The sequence below is a fragment of the Lithobates pipiens genome, unplaced genomic scaffold, assembly GCF_037356315.1.
Source record: "Lithobates pipiens isolate NorthernLeopardFrog02 unplaced genomic scaffold, aLitPip1_a1.2 Scaffold_18, whole genome shotgun sequence".
In the NCBI taxonomy this organism is placed as follows: Eukaryota; Metazoa; Chordata; class Amphibia; order Anura; family Ranidae; genus Lithobates; species Lithobates pipiens.
Genome location: NW_027507758.1, coordinates 58,421,948 through 58,440,075, shown reverse-complemented (window position 1 = coordinate 58,440,075; position 18,128 = coordinate 58,421,948).

Here is an 18,128-nt window from a genome sequence, read left to right as displayed (position 1 = left end):
GGGCGTGGGCCTCAGCCCGCGCCTGGTCTCCACGCTCCGACTGAACTTTAAATTTAAATGGACACAGACGGCCCTGAAATACCTGGGAACGTATATCCCACCAAAAGTGTCACAAATCTATGCACTAAATTTCCCCCCACTGCTATCAACAATACGGAACCTGCTCCTCAAATGGAACAAGGGCTTACATTCATGGCTGGGCAGATGCAACATCGTTAAAATGTGTATCCTTCCTAAATTTTTATACCTTTTACAGGCTTTACCGATCCATATCCCTTCTCACTACTTCCTACAGACTAGGGCCTTATTATCAGACTTTATTTGGGCTCACCACAGACCTAGAATTAGCTACAACCAGTTGACCAGACCAAAACAACAGGGAGGATTAGCAATCCCATATCTCCGTAAATACTATCAGGCTACCCATCTGACGAGACTAATTGATTGGAATAGGCACCACAATACGAAACAGTGGATTCAGCTAGAACAAGCTCAATGCGTAGTGGCACTGCACAGAGCCCCGTGGTGCCACGATAGCTTGCCAGGCAATGTGAGGGAGCATCCTCTTATAGGAGTTACCTCGCGCGTGTGCGCGTCTCTCTTCCTGAGCGCCAGGCTAGTGTCGCGAGCCTCCCCGCTCCGCCCGATCCTGGGAACCCCAGAGTTTTCTCCCGGTCTTACAGATCCGCCGTATCGTTCACTTCAACGGTCAGGGATATTTCAGGCGTCTCATTTGCTCACGGGGGGTAAGTGGCCCACGGCAGCCGCCCTGGTTGACCAGCGGGGGCAGTACAAATTGGACTTCTTGAGAGCGTCACAACTGCTTCATTTTTTGCAGTCTTTACCTCCCCCTGGTGACTTCACCCTAAATTTAACCCCCTACGAGGTCCTCTGCTCGGAGGAGGGCACTTTGCCTCACGCCTTGTCTGCCTCATATCATTTACTGATCGCGCCACCGGATGATTATGATTTGCATTGCCTTGGGGCCTGGGAGAGAGATGCGCGGTGCAGATTTTCGAGCCGTCAGAAACAAAATATCCTTTATTTTACGCATAAGTCTTCCATCTGCACAAGAACACAGGAGACCAATTTCAAAATTGTAACTAGGTGGTACAACACTCCGGCGAAATTGCGTCGGATCTTCCTGACTTCGTCAGATAGATGCTGGAGGTGTCAGAGGGAAGAGGGGACGATTCTCCACATCTTTTGGAGCTGCCCTCTGTTGGAGCAGTTCTGGAGGACGGTTCGGGGAATGATATCGAAATTAACTGACAGTCCTGTTCCGGATGATCCTACCTTTTTTCTGCTCCATGCCACGAATGTTTCCCATAAGCGGTATAAGACCTCCTTGACCCGTCATCTTTTAGATGCCGCCAAAGCATGCATTCCTCTAAAATGGAGGAGCACGCAACCGCCGACAGCTGGGATGTGGCTTAAAAAAGTCAAGGACATCAAAAAGATGGAAGACTTAATCCTTACACACAGGGGCCAGAACGAGCAATTCACTAAAACGTGGTTGGGTTGGAACATGTTTATATTCTCAAGGGAAGGTAGGGCCCTCTTGGAGGAGGATGTGTCCCGGGTTTGATTCTCTGTGAGGGTTGATGGGCCGATGCTGTTGAGCTAGGTACTTGGAGAGGGGAGCTGGTTTTGGGGGGTTATGTTGCCTCCGTGTTTCCCTCCTTGCCCTGGCCCCCCCCCCTCTGCCCCTGGGGCTACCAACCCCCCCCCTTTTCTTTTTTTTTTCCTCCCCCCTCCCCATTCTCCTATCCTTCCCTCCCCATCTTCTTCTGTCTTACCCTTCTACTTATTCTTGTCTTCTTCTTTGTTTCTTTATTCCTTTCTCTTTAAGGATTGGGGTCAGGAGAGAATGTTGGAGTGTCCTCCAGGCCTTCGATACCTTTTCCTCTCTTAAAAACTGAAAATTGGGGCAGGCTGATGTTTTTTGGGCATATTTTAAACTACTATGGGCTATGCCCTTTGCGAATCAGAAGAGACGACACTGAAAAGGAAGACGCTCCCTGAGAGGGAGCAGAGGAATGGAATTTACATGGATAATGTTAAGGCTCTGGGTGTCGCTCTCTCTTAACCCTACTGGTCCATGGGATACAAGGGCAGGATGTATTTCATACCAATCGATGCAATAGTTTACGCCGAGTGTTATCAGCTCATTGTAATGTTTACTTGTTATGCTCCATGTTTCTTTGTCCTTTGAATAAAAATAAATTTAGGACCACTTTCAATGCAGACACAACACTTTATAATAAATTGCTTCCAAACGCCCTTCTTGGTAGCAGATTCCCTTTAATGTGATATAGCGGTTAGAATATAATTAAAGGGGTTGTAAAAGAAGAATGTTTTTTTTATCTTAATGCATTCTATGCATTAAGATAAAAAGCCTTCTGTGTGCAGCAGCCCCCCCACACCCCTAATACCTTACCTGGGCCCCCTCTAGATCCAGCGATGTCCACAAGTGACTCGGCCATCCGGGACTCTCCCTCCTGAGTGGCTGAGAAACAGCAGTGTCAAGGTCAATCAGCCAATGAAGAGAGAGAGGGGATGGGCTGAACCGCGGCTCTGTGTCTGAAGGGATACACAGAACTATGCCTCAGCTTGGGTGCTCCCATAGAAAGCTGCTTTAATGTGGAGGCACTCAAAGGAGGGAGGGGCCAGGAGCACAGACGAGGGACCCGAGAGGAGGAGGATCTTGGCTGCTCTGTGCAAAACCAACTGCAACAGGGTAGGTAAGTATAACATGTTTGTTATTTTTATAGACAAAAAACAAGACTTTACAATCACTTTAAATATCACTTGTTGCATATTAATTTTAATTTTAAAGTATATAGAAGCTCAGTCTGAAGTAGAATATTTCAATAGTTAGGAACAAATCTTGCCGTTTATCTGGATGGAATCAAGACAGTTTAAACAACAAGTTTCACACCTGACACTGGCAATTAGGTCATTTTTATGAGCTGCGGTAATCTTGCTTAGTCCATGGTCTTAGGTAAGGTGACCTGTTACAGACGGTGTTGAGCTGAGCAGAGGTCAAAGCCTGGGAGCTGAAATGTGATAATAGGTAATCCACGGACGGAGCGGAGGAGTAGACAGAGGCTGTTTGATGAAATTACTCTTCAACAAAAGACGCCCAGCAATTGTTTACCTGCCCTTGGATTAACCCAGGAACATTATGAAATGCAATATACCTGTCCGAGCTAGCAACTTGCTGAATACTTAGTCAATTTAACAAAATTAATGGAACCCAATCACCAGAAAAAGCTCAGAAAAATCAAGTATTTTTAAATGTTTACTTTCAGTGTTTCCTTTCCAAACTATTTTTTATTCATTTTTATTGTAAAATTTTTATTGTAATATGCCTCTGAACTTGCTAGCAAATTCGGCTACTCGAGAAAGTTAGTTCCTTAGCACAGCCCCCTCACTCCTTGCATGTCATAGCCCTTTCATTTTTTGGCACTATCCCTTCACTGTCTGTGCTGGCCCAGCTCCTCCAGCTATCCCTTCATCTCCCTGCATAACCATGTACAGTATGTAGCAGCCCACAGAGAAGTAAAGAGAAATACTATCAAGCATCACTGAAGTCAAAGCTCTGAGCCCAGACCTAGGAGTCACTTTCTCAGACTTACAGAAAAACAAGATCTTCATGTTCACGCATAAGGCGTCAATAGCAACTAGATACCAAGAAGGGGGCTATAAAATTTTGTCTAGATGGTACAGGACCCCAGAAGTATTGCACCAGATATACCCACAAGTATCAAATTTGTGGTGGCATTGCCAGAGAGCCGAGGGTACTCTGTTACATATATTTTGGGCCTGTCCCGGAGTAAAAGATTTTTGGAAGATGGTATCGGAAATAGTGAAGGAAATAACAGATGTGTCTCTTGGGGAAAATCCGGCAGCCTTTTTACTGCATGATGTTCCGGTATCCATAGAGAAATATAAAAAGTCTCTCTTAAGGCATTTGCTTACAGCAGCAAAAGCATGCATTCCAGTTTTATGGAAAACCACGGTGGCTCCAACCAAATCACAATGGATGAGCAGGGTATCGGAGATCCAACAAATGGAAAATTTGACTATGATATTGAGAGAGCAAGAGGATAGGTATCATGAAGTGTGGAAACCCTATATTATATATAGGGAACAAAACCATTAGGGGGGGTTCCCTTTTATTTTTTTTACTTTTTTTCCCTCTCTCCTGTCTGTTATGTCCACATTCTGGTCCGGGGTCATCCTGTCTCTATAATATCTCTGTTTTACCATTTTGATCCTGGTCTAGAATGGGGACATGAAAATCCTTCCATGTTTTTTTTCTGGGCAGGGTTAAGGGGAGAGATATACTAGTTGGGTCATAACACAAGGTTAAAACAAAGATTAATCTCAATGTTTTCTGGTATTTAAATATCTGTGGGAGGGTCAGTAATTTTTGGGAGGGGTAGGGGAGGGGGGAGATAGAGGAGGAAGAAAAAGAAACAAAAAACATTTTTTTTTTTATTTCTTTTTCTATATTTATTTCTTTTTTTTTTTTGTCCTTTTCCTCTTTCTCTTTCTTTTTTGTTATGTTTTATCATTTTTTTTTTTTTTTCTCTTTAAAGACAAATAACCAGGGCTATCCCAGGTTAAGGAAAAAAAATAATAGTGAATATAAGGAAATATGGTAATGTAATAGAAGAAATTAAGCACGATTAAATGATGAATGGCACGGTGTTAAACATAAGATGTAGGTGTGTAAGTGTTTAGATATGAAAAACTGTATCACTATATTATGAAAATAAAGAATAAAAAAAAAAAAAAAGCTCTGAGCCCACTGGGGCTGCTGACCTCACATTCAGGCTCGGTTCATACTGATGCGATGTAGGAAATACACAGGAATCACTGTGTTTGCCGTATCACGCCACATAGCAATCACGCTGTGTTCATGCGATCTGCTGCAGATGTCGATTAAAAGTTAACACCCCAAAAGCAGGTCGCAGAATGCAGTGCGGTTGCTGGAATCAGAAAAATGTGGTGCAGATGCGGTGTTATTTGAGACATTCAAAATAAATAGGCTCAAATCGCACCCCACAGAATCGCATGTGATTTGCACAGGAATGCAGTGTGATTACTCTGCAAATTACATGCAATGTGATGCATCGCATCAGTGTGTATCCAGACTCAAGATGCAGGAAAAACCAGCACACAGAGGAGTTAAATTTAAAGCAGGATTTACTGAGATCCCATATCAGCAAATATCAGTGGCGGTGTGTCCATTAAGGGCACGGCGGCGCCCCCTCTCTCCGGCCACCCCCTTTGTGTAATATGGATAGGTTCATGCATTGAACATCAAACTGAACACACCATAACACATTAAAGCGGTTGTATACCCGCTGATGTTTTTTTTTTTTTTACTCACCTGCAAAGAAAAGGGCATAATGAGCTAGTATGCACCGCATACTAGCTCATTATGAAATACTTACCTTAGAACGAAGCCCCGACATCTGGCCCGATCCACGCCGAGGGAGCTGACATGTTCCCTCAGCGTTTCTTCCGGGTATCGTGGCTCCGGCACTGTGAGTGGCCGGAGCCGCAATATCGTCACTCCCGCGCGTGCGCGCTGGAGATTTCTTCCCGGCGGGGTCCGGCGTTTGAATCCCCTGTGCGTATGCGCCCCTGCAGTCAGCGGAGCATTGCGAGGGGAATATCTCCTAAACCGTACAGGTTTAGGAGATATTTTCTTTACCTACAGGTAAGCCTTATTATAGGCTTTCCTGTAGGTAAAAGTCCCAAAATTACTATATAACCACTTTAAGCACAATAAAAAACATTCTCCAGTAAACTTTTTGTTAAAATTCTTATCCTAGCACCTGTGGTTCACAACTTTCAATGCTGCTGGCTCCTGGCCTCTCATTGCTACTTACCTGAAGTGCCATTCTTCACAGTAAAAGTTAAAAATGGACAGTGTACTCTCCAGGCAGTCTGTTAGCTTGGAGAGAGAGCCTTGCCATCTTAGGCTATGGGGCTATGTGTTTCTATTGATGCACATAATGTAGGGAGACAAAACTCCCTACAGGTAAGGGTCGCTCCACTGGATGCAGCAAGAGAGGAGGTAGCTTTTTGTGACAGCTATCCACTCCCACATGAGCAAGAATTATGTCAGTTTGGCCTGGCCCCTCCATCCACTCCTACTGTCACAGGAGGCTAAAAGCCCATCTGACAGTGCAGCGCTGTCACACACATATGCAGTAGGGAGCTGACTGTGGGACATCAGGAAGTCAAAGCTGGCTTTGATCCAGGACTGAAGTTGCTCTTTAAATAGGGAGCACAGGCAATGAATAAAAGATTAAGAAGCCGCATACTCAGTAAGTTATTATTTGGCTGCTGAAAGCGCTTAAAAGTGTTTAATATCACTTTAAGCCAAAACCAGTGGAATTTATATTATGCAGATTCAGTTTCCTCTTTCTGACATGCTGCTAATAAATAATAATATGCACAAAAACAAAGTTTACCAGTCTTGGAATAATGGTACACCAAAAAATTAAGGCTTTTAATACATCAAAGAACCCTATGGGTTCAGATATGACACACACTGCCAACTCCTGAATCGATATTTGGATGCCGCCTTTCACAGATCCATCAAAAAGGTGAAATACTGAAAAAGTAATGGCTCTTTTATAGTACCTAAAGTACCATTATCACTAATATTAATGTATTCAGCTAACTGTATAGAGTTAATACATGTCATCAGGATATTTCATTATAAATGATTCCCTTTTATGTGATGATGTTGTCCCCAGCTTGCGATCGATGTAAGGGGTTTAAACAGTAGTGTATTTAGGTTTTGTGCTTCCCTAGGCCTGACTAAACTCGTGTACCCCCTAATTTAAATATGACCCACCCCTTTCTGACAAGGCTACCTTCCCTTGCTGTTTAAGACCTGCCCTGAAATTTTCGAGTGGGGACACTAGTTCTGAGAGCCGGGGGGGGGGGGGGGGGTGGCGGGGGGGTGACGGACAAATGAGGCAGGAAGTGATGGGAAATATCTGCAATGGAGTAGGGATGGTAAAAAAATAGACTGACGGGCTATAAACCTCCCTGATAATTTTATGGAGAGGACTAAGAAGATATAACCATGCCAATGGTGCAGCAGAAAACATAGCACAATGAGGAAGGTTTGTGGTCCAGGATGAGAGGACAGTCAAAGTTAGAAGCAGCGACCACGCCCCCCCCCCCCCCCCCACACACACACACACACAGTTGCGGAATGTCGGCCGCCCACAAGCCAGAAGCAGTGTGGCCGCTTTATGGGGCGCTGGACTAATTTGGCTCTCAGCCCATTCCTCCTCATTAGGCTGGCGCTACACTAACAGTGTGATGCAAGCCGGTGGGGACTCTTTCCATGCTGCCTCCCTGCAGAGTGCTGCCCTAGGCCTGGGCCTTGGCGGCCTAGTACAGGATACAGCATTGGGTTTGAACTACACTTTCTGTCATTCAGCCCATAGAGACCAGTGGCACTTGATAGAAAAGACATTGTGAAATGTGGAGAGGATGAACAGAGCTTGGCCATGTTTTATTTTTATTTTATTACAGGAGGAGGGGGCCAAAGCTACAAAATGAATAAAAAATAAAAAGGTTTTACAGGTTTTTATACATGTGGCAGTAATTTAATTAAATAAGCCACCTGCTACTGGAACCACTAAAACAATCAATATATACATGACACATGTTTAGGGTCCATTCACATGATTGTACTGCATAAACGCGTCATGCCACACCAAAAAATGTGTATGTAGCATTTTTAGCAGCACACTTGTAATGCACGTCTATTGGCACGGTGCATTGGAGTGCCATTCAGAATGAATGGCACAGCACAGAATCAGTAAGCATTATTGAAATGCAATAGTCTGCAGTGATTACCATGATCATATGCAATTTGCAGGTCTTAGAACAGGAATGGAAACAATGCCATTCTATAGATAATATTGGCACTGGAAGACATCCAATGACAACTTAGCATTAACTTCCTGGGCTGGAGAAATCTAGCAAGTAGTCCCGCACCAAAATCTTGCAGCAACCCCCCCCCCCCCCTCTCTGACTGACTGATGGGAGGGGGGGGGGGTTGCTGCAAGATTTTGGTCAGTTGCTGTTCCCCAGTGTCTCCTCCCTCCTGGCGGCTTTGGTTCCCCAGGGTCTTCTCCTTCCTCCTCCTTTCGGGTGACGGCTCTCATGACCTGCTTCCTGATTGGCCGGTAGGAGAATCAGTGTTACAATAGTGAATATTCATTTGCTATTGTAACACAACAGGGTGGGCTTGGAGCGCAGTGTTCAGTGCCCTGAGCCCACCCTTTTTTGAAATCTATTAGAGCCTCTGGCTCTAATCATGTGCTTCAAAACCCCTCCCCCCAATTGGAATCCAATGCACCCGTGCCCTGTATGTAGATCAGGGGGTCAAACGCATAGATGGGGGGTGCTGCCCTTATGCCCCTAATGGACGGGCCACCACTGGTGGAAGGACAGACAACCACATTCAGATCCAATCAGAAATGGAAAAGCCTTAGGTACCCACAAACCCAACTGCTGGTAGCAGAAAAAGGGTCAGAAAGCCAGGAGGTAGCCAATTTGTATGCAATCAGACAGGCCTTTGCACTACATGTTTTGGTAAATCCGAAAACAAAAATCTTCTGAAAATCTAATGTGTATAGTCTTCAAAAACAAGGTAAGCACTGAAGCAATTGCAGGGGCTCTGGACCTGGAAAGCGATCTGCCCCTAACTTGTAACCAAAATGGGGTCTGGAAAGCTGCATAAGCAGAATCCAGTATCTGAAGGTCACTTTTAGTTTTGAAACCAGTGGTTTCAAAACTGCTGCCCTTTGCTTACTTTTATCCAGCCCTTGGGCCACTATTTTCATCCATTGATACCAACAATGGGACATAATTCCCCCCACTGACACCAATAAAGGGGCAGAATTTCTCCCAATGACACCATAGATGGGGTACAATGACACAAATTATGGGGAACAATTCCTACCACTGACACCAAATAATAGGGCATTGTTAATACCCACTGATGTCAGGACCTTTTTCTACTCCCAATGGCCACAGTCTGGCCCCCCTGAAGTCTGAAGGACAATTAACTGGGCCTTTGTTTAGAAAGTTTGGAGACCCCTGGGCTAGACCCACAACGTCCAATCCAGTGGGGTTCAGCACTCCAAAGCTAGGCTGAGAAAAGGCGGATGCAGATAACTGCCAAGTAGAGACCAGCTCAAGCAGCAGTGGCCAAGTGTTTGGAAGACAAAAATGCTAGCAATATATTGGTGAAACTTTTTCCAGAAAAATTGAAGAAAACACATCTATCTTCCTAGGACACTAGCAAAAAACCAACGCACGATAGTAGTAGGAGAAATTATCTTGGGCTGGCACACAATTTATTTGTCCAGTCCTTCTATAGGCGGCAGTATAACCTGTCACTTAATATCTCCCTTTGTCGCCCAAAGGACGAAAAATAAATAGAATCTCTTAAGGGAGAATGCTATCTTTTCTAATAAAGAAGGAACAGAGTTCCATGGCCTTCCGACATCTCAAACTTTGCTGTCTTCTAAATGTAAACCTGTTTGCCATTTCTTTTCTTTTTCTCAGACAATGAATGAATTTTTCTCGCATTGCAAAGGAGGTTATGATTTTGTATTCAGCAGAAAATACAATGTAACATGATTCATAATTCAGAAAATGGAGGAAAAACTAACAACGGTATTGAAGGAGGGGAAAAAAACTCTACTTGTAAAGAATGTTTACTTTGCATTTGAACATTTCTTTCATGGATGGGATAGTGGAAACCTGGCCTCCAGCTGCTTCTTTCTTTTGCCTTAGTTTTCCCTGCAATCAAATTCAATTAAACAATCCGTATACCCTTCTCAATGGATGACAATAAAGCCAATTACGCTGCAATCACACAGTCTTTTTGCACTTTCCCTGTTCCTTGCCTATTGTGCTGGGTATTTTTATTCCATGCTGGAGACTTTAACCTACACCTTCTCTGAGTATTACAAGAGCAGCGCACTGCTTGGCAACCAATCACTAACCCACGGCGGACCAAGCAAAGGGTGATTCAAAACACTATTTAGCACCAGCCAGATCTGGAATTAAATGGAACTCGCTGCTGGCCATTGTGTGACTCTGTGGGTTGCAGCAGTTTAATGGCAGGAGATCTGAAGGAAACGAGACCCTAGAATCTAAGGCTGAATGTGATATCCACGTGCAGAGTGATGTATTGGGTAGAGAAGAAAAAGCTGCTGCTTGTCAGATCAGTCATTTTATCTTAACAACCTTAGTCAGAGCACAGAGAAACTTAAAGGAAACCTGTTATGACCGCAACTGCATTTTCTTGGCTTGCCTTCCTAAAACACTTGTTGCCTGGCTGTCAGTACTTCAGATTTTTATGACTTTCCTTATCAGCATACTTGTTTTTGGGTCAGCAACACAACCAGACAGCTAGTATTTTCAAAAGAAGGTCAGCAATGGCTGCCAGCATTTCTCTCATGACATGTTCACTTTAAAGCGGTTCTCCACCCTAAAGGGGAAGTTCCGCTAATCTGATCCCTCCCCTCCTCCGGTGCCAAAATCGGCACCTTTCAGGGGGGAGGGGGGTGCAGTTATCTGGATAATCCAGGTATCTGCACCCACTTCCGGGACAGATCGCCGCAGATGCCCCCCCCCCCCCGTTGTGTTCTGGGAAACACACAGTTCCCAGGACACAGCGGGGACCAGAAGAGACACGCAGAGCGACTCGCGCATGCGCAGTAGGGAACTGGGCAGTGAAACCGCAACGCTTCACTTCCCGATTCCCTGACAGAGGATGGTGGCGGGGGCAGCAGAGAGACGAGCGATCGCTCGTCATCTGCCGCCGACGTCGCTGGACCCTGGGACAGGTAAGTGTCAATTTATTAAAAGTCAGCAGCTGCAATATTATTAGCTGCTGGCTTTTAATATATATATTTTTTTTAGGTGCAGAACCACTTTAAGGTCATTTCTTTGGTTCTCATTGATGCTGTGCAGACCTTATTGCTTTACCACAGATTTTCATAAGTCTGTCTATTCATGTGACCTTTTCATGCACTATTTTTGCACATTTGAAAAAGCAACTTTTTGTTAAAGGAATTACAAAAAAAAGTGGAACTGATATGTTTCAATTGAAAAATCTGGTGTATTTATTTTTTCGATAAAGATTATTTTCTGCCAGTACTTACCAATTAACCACTTGCCTACTGAGCACTATTACCCCCTCCCTGCCCAGGCCAATGTAGCACTGACCCCCGAAGGAGCTGCTGGTTTTATTGGGCTTACCGTTACCTTCTTGTTTGTTTCTCCGTCTAGGGATTCCCCTGGTAGATGTCCCAAAGAATGTGCAAACTGACACTGAATCTTCTTTTGGGTTATTTATTTGGAACAGAAACAGAGTCTTTCAATAAAGGGTAGAGGGTAAGTAGTGAGTTCAGGTACTTAGATTGCAAAAAATAATGGAAGTCCTTAGAGAAAATCCAGAGAATAAAGACCGTTTCACAACTGGATTTAACAACCCCCGGATAGACCTCCTCTCACTAGGCCTAGCAGTGGGTAGGGTGCTCGACAAAGTCTCTGCCACAGACTTGTGATGTACACTTGAGCGTTACTGAGGAATATGGATAAATTTAAAGAGCTAACATATGGTACCAGGTTCTCTCAGCCAATCCGGCGATACCATATGTGTGTTGATCCAGGTTGCGTCCTTCAACTAAGCCTCCAGGCTCCTTCAGAGAAGCCAGCCTTGCGCACGGCCTTCTCCTGAAGAGTCCTCCCCTGGGGTTCTTCAGTTGCTGGGCCTCTCCCTTGAGATGAGACGGCACCGGACCACCCTTGGATCAGTAGGCCCCAAAATCCAGTCAGACCTGTCCCTGCAGTTGCGTTGCCTCAGGCCAGCCGGCCCAGAGACTCAGGATGCATGGTTCCGCACCCTAGGCCAGGAGGGCCATGGGGCTGGGTCAGGAGGACCACCAGAACCGAACAGATAGAAAATAAAAATGGAACCCCCGAACCACGTGGCGTTGGTACCTTATATACCACCCCCCAGAATGCACAGCAGGAAAACAATCCCACTGGGCTGGTTCCGAGAGAACTAGTGGCATTCAATGCACCCAGCTAGACTGCGTTTCTACTCTTGCCGGCGGTGACAGCAACACCTGCGGTCAAGGAGAACCCAGCTGGACTGGTACTGAAACCTGAAATTTAGAGAAATAGTCCTGAAACCCAACTGTGGTTTCAGGCAAATTACCTTTTCAAAAAACCATAGCGCCTGCTCGTCAGGAGCCAACGCTACACCAATTTTCAGCTTTCAGCACTATCACACTTTGAATGACAATTGCGCAGTCATGCAACACTGTACTCAAATTACATTTTTTTTTTTTTCGCACAAATAGGGCTTTTTTTGGTGGTATTTAATCACCACTGGGTTTCTTTTTTTTTTTCTAAATAAATATATAATAAAATAAATAAAATAATCAAATAAATAATAATATACTGAAATTGTGGAAAAAAACTAAAACTTTTTCATAGTTTGTTTTAACATTTTGCTAACAGGTAATTTTTTCTCCTTCACTGATATGCGCTGATGAGGCTGCACTGGTAGGTGGCATTGATGAGCACTGTTGGGACTTCACTGATAATCAGAACACAGATAATCAGTGCCCTGATTATCAGTGTAGATGTCACTTTTACACAAGTCGGTTATTGGCTCTCTTCTCCTCTCCTCACGCTGACAGCTGATAACTGACGTCTGTTTACATTGTAATGAGCTGTGATTGTTCCTCAGATGATGTTGTGGATGACGAAACGCGTCAGTGTGAGGCCATACGACGAACAATAGTGACGTCAGCACGCCGTTCGGGGACACGGCTACTACTATCGTCAGAAAGCTGAGCTGAGTGTTGGAGGAGACACTGCCACATTCATCCCCATATGGTTCACTGCTGACTACATTAACAATATGCTTGTGTGAAATTTATTTTATGTAAATGAAAGTCCTAAGAGGGGGGACGTTTTGGAATACAATAAACCTTATTAAATGGAATTACGCTATGGAGTTTTTCCTTTTATCTATTTCTTTTATCTTGGAATGAGCTCATTAGCGTGTGACCCATCCTCCTGGCTGCAATAAGATTTGGGGTGAAATCCATCCAGAGACAGTATCCAAGTAAAAGAGTTGGTGTTGATGCCTATTATCTAGTGTTGTCTGGTAAGAGTTTTGTTAAAGGGGGTTTTGTTCATCCCCCTATCTTTTCACATGTGGAGGTGATGGTGACAGCTTATCAGTGCTGTAATTAAAACACGACGTTGGTCTTTCTCCTTATATGTACTGTGAAATAACATACATTTGCAGTGGATATTGGACATTTATATGTGCACACTTTTTATGACAGCACACCTGTAATAATTGGAATTTCTTTATTGCTATGTAGTGCTGCCTTTATGTTTGTTTTTATTGTGATTGGACACAGCTGATGGTAAAGAGCCGCTGATTGGCTCTTTACCTTAATCTGTGATCAGCAGTGTCCGGTTTACACCAATGTGATTTCACAAGCCATTTAAGGGCCCTTTCACATGGGACGGATCAGTAATGATCCGCCCCGTGATGATCCGCTTGCTCAGCGGGGATCGCTCCGTTGTCCCCGCTGAGCCGGCGGCTGACAGGGAGGTCTCTGCATACTGTGCATGGACCACCCTGTCAGCTCTCCGCTCTCCTCTATGGGGGATCGGATGAGCACGGACCGTCTGTCCGTGTTCATCCGATCCGCTCTGCAGTCGGATAGAAAAATAGGATTTTCCTCCGTCTGCAGAATCGGACAATAGCGGAGGCGGACAATAGCGGGTATCTGCGGATGTTTATCCGCAGACACCCGCTATCCCATAGGGATGCATGTATGCCCATATTTCATCCGCAAACGGATGGATGAAATACGGACATAATGTCCACATGTGTGAAAGGGGCCTAAGGCTAAGGCTGACTATTTTTCTTTTTTCTGAGAGCACTTTATTGGGCACGTGTGTTTATTTTTTTTATTTGACGTTTGCACATTTCTATCTTTAAGCACTTTAGAAGTTTATTAATTATATAAATTTATTTATGTTTACATTTGATCTATTTTGTTATTTCAATGAATTTTTAATATTTAATATTTATATATTTGAGTGAAACTGTTTATATATTGTATATGCACTAATTTTATATATGTATCAAGATTGATTTTTATTTGCTTATTATTACTTTTATGCACTAATTTTATATATGTATCACGATTGATTTTTATTTGTTTATTATTACTTTTCTTCTTAATTTTTGGCAGTCATAATAGATGATGGCTGAATTCCATTAGGGTTTATTATATTGGAGAGCACGGTTGTAATCTTTGTTTTATTTAGAAATAGTAGATTTCGATGCTGCCTGTCCTCTTTTAGGACCTTCAGGCAACACAAACATAACATCCGTTTTCCGAATCTAAGCAGTCGCCTTCAAGTAGACTTTGACAGATCTCATGACATCAAGAGAATGTAGTGATTTTTCTTCCGCGGAACAGGGTTCTGGAAAAAATGAAGGCAGAACAATATCCTGGTTTAGATTAAAACCTGATTCTACCCTCAGTAGAAAATTAGAATGAGAACACAATACAATCTTATCCTTGTGAATAATTAAATATGGCTCTTTACAAGAAAAAGCAGCCAACTCTGATACCCTTCTTGCAAGAGATATGGCTAGCAGAAAAACTAGTTTCCTTGTCGGGAGGACCAAGGGAATATGTCGTATCAGTTCAAAAGACTGTTTCTGTAATGCCGACAGAACTAAATTCAAGTCCCAAGGGTTCAGGGGTGACCTAACTGGAGGATTAATCTGCGTTGCCCCTGAATAAAGCTACGAACCAAACAATGAGAAGCAAGTGGTTGTTGAAATAATAAAGAAAAGGCCCGAAACCTGGCCTTTGATAGTACTCAAGGCCAGCTTCATTTCTAACCCCATCTGAAGAAAATCAAGGATTCTACCTATGACATATTTCCTTGGGTGCGAACCCCTGGATTCACACCAGGAGACTTATTCCTTCCAGACTCTATAATATATGATTCTGGAGGCCGGCTTCCTTGCATTAAAAAAGGTAGACACTACTGAACCACACAGCCCATGCTTCTTCAGAATGTGGGTCTCAATAGCCAAACCGTTAAATTTAGCTTTTGTAAGGTAGGATGGAATACCGGACCTTGCAAGAGAAAGTCTGGACGTGGCGGTAGGATCCATGGGACCCCTACCACCATCTTTATGATGTCTGCATACAAAGATCACTTGGGCCAGGCCAGGGCCACAAGAATCACCGACTTCCCTTCCTGCTTGATCCTGCAAAGAAGTCATGGAAACAGCAGAACAGGAGGGAATACACAAATCAGTGAAAACTGATTCCACAGGAATACCAAGGAATCTCTTCCGCATGCCATTGGATGTTTTGTTCTTGACACAAAGTTGTCAATCTTTTTGTTGAACCTGGACGCAAACAGATCCACATCCGGAATTCCCCATTTTTGACATATCGTCAGAAATATGTCGGGGTGAAGAGACCATTCTCCCGGGAACAACTGCTGGTGACTCAAGTAGTCCGCCTGCCAATTCTCTATTGCTGGAATGAAGACTGCCGATAGGCAAGGTATATTGTTTTCTGCCCAAGTTAGGATATGATTCACCTCTCTCTGGGCCGCATGACTTCTGGTACCCCCTTGGTGATTGACATAGGCCACTGCTGTGGCATTGTCGGATTGGATCCTGACAGGGCAATTCCTTAGCCTGGAGAGAGAAAAAAGGGAGGGACTTATGGACTTTTAGTCACTAAACAAAACGATAATGTCACCACAGATTAATCATACTATATATTTGTCTCCTATGCCCCGTACATACGGTCAGAAATTCAGAGGGAAAAGGTCCGATCGGATTAAATTGTCGGAAAATCCGATTGTGTGTGAGCTCTATTGGACTTTTTCCATCGGATATTCCGACGGAAAAAATTTGAGAGCAGGATCTCAAATTTTCCAACAACAAAATCCGATCTGACTTTTGCCAATCGTTTGTAGAGAATTCTAATCGCACAAAGTGCCACGAAGCTCAGATCAAATTACGAGACCAAAGCTATTGGCTAGTAGCCTCAACGTAGTCTCGTCGTAATGAACGAACGTCATCACATTCCGAACAATCGGATTTTCTGACAACTTTGACTGTGTACGCAACACCAGTTTCGGACAAAATCCATCGGATTTTGTGGTTGGAATGTCCAACCGTGTGTACGGGGGCTTAAAACCATAAAACCATTACTGATATACAGTACTATACATGTTTCCAATAATTTTATATATATATATATATATATATATATATATATATACATATACTCAACAAGCTAAAAAAGCTGTTACACAGTATATAGCACTTGAAATCCCAGTCTGCCACCTAGTGGAAAATTCTTAATGGCATCGTCAACAGAACTGCATATATCTCTGGGGATATCCAGTATACATCTAATTAAAATGTATTATTCCTTACCTAAAATATCCTGACCCATAACAGTACACTATGGGGTATATTTATCAACAAGTTAAATAAAAATGACATTTTCATTAGCGTCACTTCAGGCAATTTATCAAGGTGTTTAAAAAGTGAGTACTTTAGTATAGTACTTGTGAATGGCGCCAATTTATTATTCCAGATATTATTCGGATTGCTGCCCATTGTAACACAGGCAGAAAAAAAAAAAAAAAAAAAAAAAGTATATTTATGATTGGCTGAACATTAAAAATCATGCCGTTCTGTAATGCCAAAACCCAGCTTTTGTTTTTGGTTGAGAGGTTTGCATGCGAATTTGCATGTCACACATAAGGGCATAAAGTGTTCACTTCACGGGCTGCCCTATGCCTGTTTTTGGGAGACAAGCTTTGCACCATTTTTAACCATTTGCCCTCCAGTTGGTTTACCCAGATATGGCACTGTGTTACTTTAACTGACAATTGCGCAGTCATGCGACACTGTACCCAAATAAAATATCTGTCCTTTTTTCCCCCCACAAATAGCGCTTTCTTTGGGTGGTATTAGATCACCTCTGCGTTTTTTTTCTGCTGTAAAACACATCCAATAAAAATAAATGGAAAAAAAATAAAATTCTTCATCCGTTTAGGCCAATATGTATTCTGCTACATATTTTTGGTAAATCCCAATAAGCGCACATTCAATAGTTTGCGCAAAAGTGTTTCTCAAACATTGTGCTGTTGGAAACATGGGGTGGGGGCCTGACCCAAGCTATAGCCCCGCATGGGCCCCCAAAAAGCTCATAGTGCTCGTTTTTATATTATTAGCCCCAAAAGTCCAGGGCGGCATGCCGATTCTCCACTGGTTGCCAAGATCGCCTGGCATCTAGCAACCAGTTATGTCAGAGAGCGAGGTCCCAGTTTTCAGAGCGGAGGAGTATTTAAATTCCTCCTCCGCCACATTAGACCCAAAACAATGCTTACTTGGGGTGCTTCCAGATACTAAAGAAAAATACACTAAGCACGCGGTCAGACATTCCGACAAAAAAAATCAGTTGGATTTTCCAAAACTGGCGTTGTATACACACGGTCGGACAAAGTTGTCGGAAAATCCGATCATTCGGAACGTGATGACGTTCGTTACGACAGGACTACGTTGCGGCTAGTAGCCAATAGCTTTGGTCTCGTAATTTGATCCGAGTATGCGTGGCACTTTGATCAGAATTCTCTACAAACGATCGGAAAAAGTCCGATCGGATTTTGTTGTTGGAAAATTTGAGGTCCTGCTTTCAAATTTTTCCCGTCGGAAAAAGTCCGGTAGAGCCCACACACAATCGGATTTTCCGATAATATAATCCGATCTGACCTTTTCAGTTGGAATTACCGACTGTGTGTACAGGGCATAAAGACATTCCTGCATGAGGCCTTGTTCTCGGTGCGGAAGGTTATTGCCCTGAAGTGGATGTGACCCGCACCCCCTAAGCTGGTAGAGCGGAAGGTGGAGATCAATAATAATTTACCATATAAAAAGGTTATGTATATTAACAGGGAATGCCCAGCCA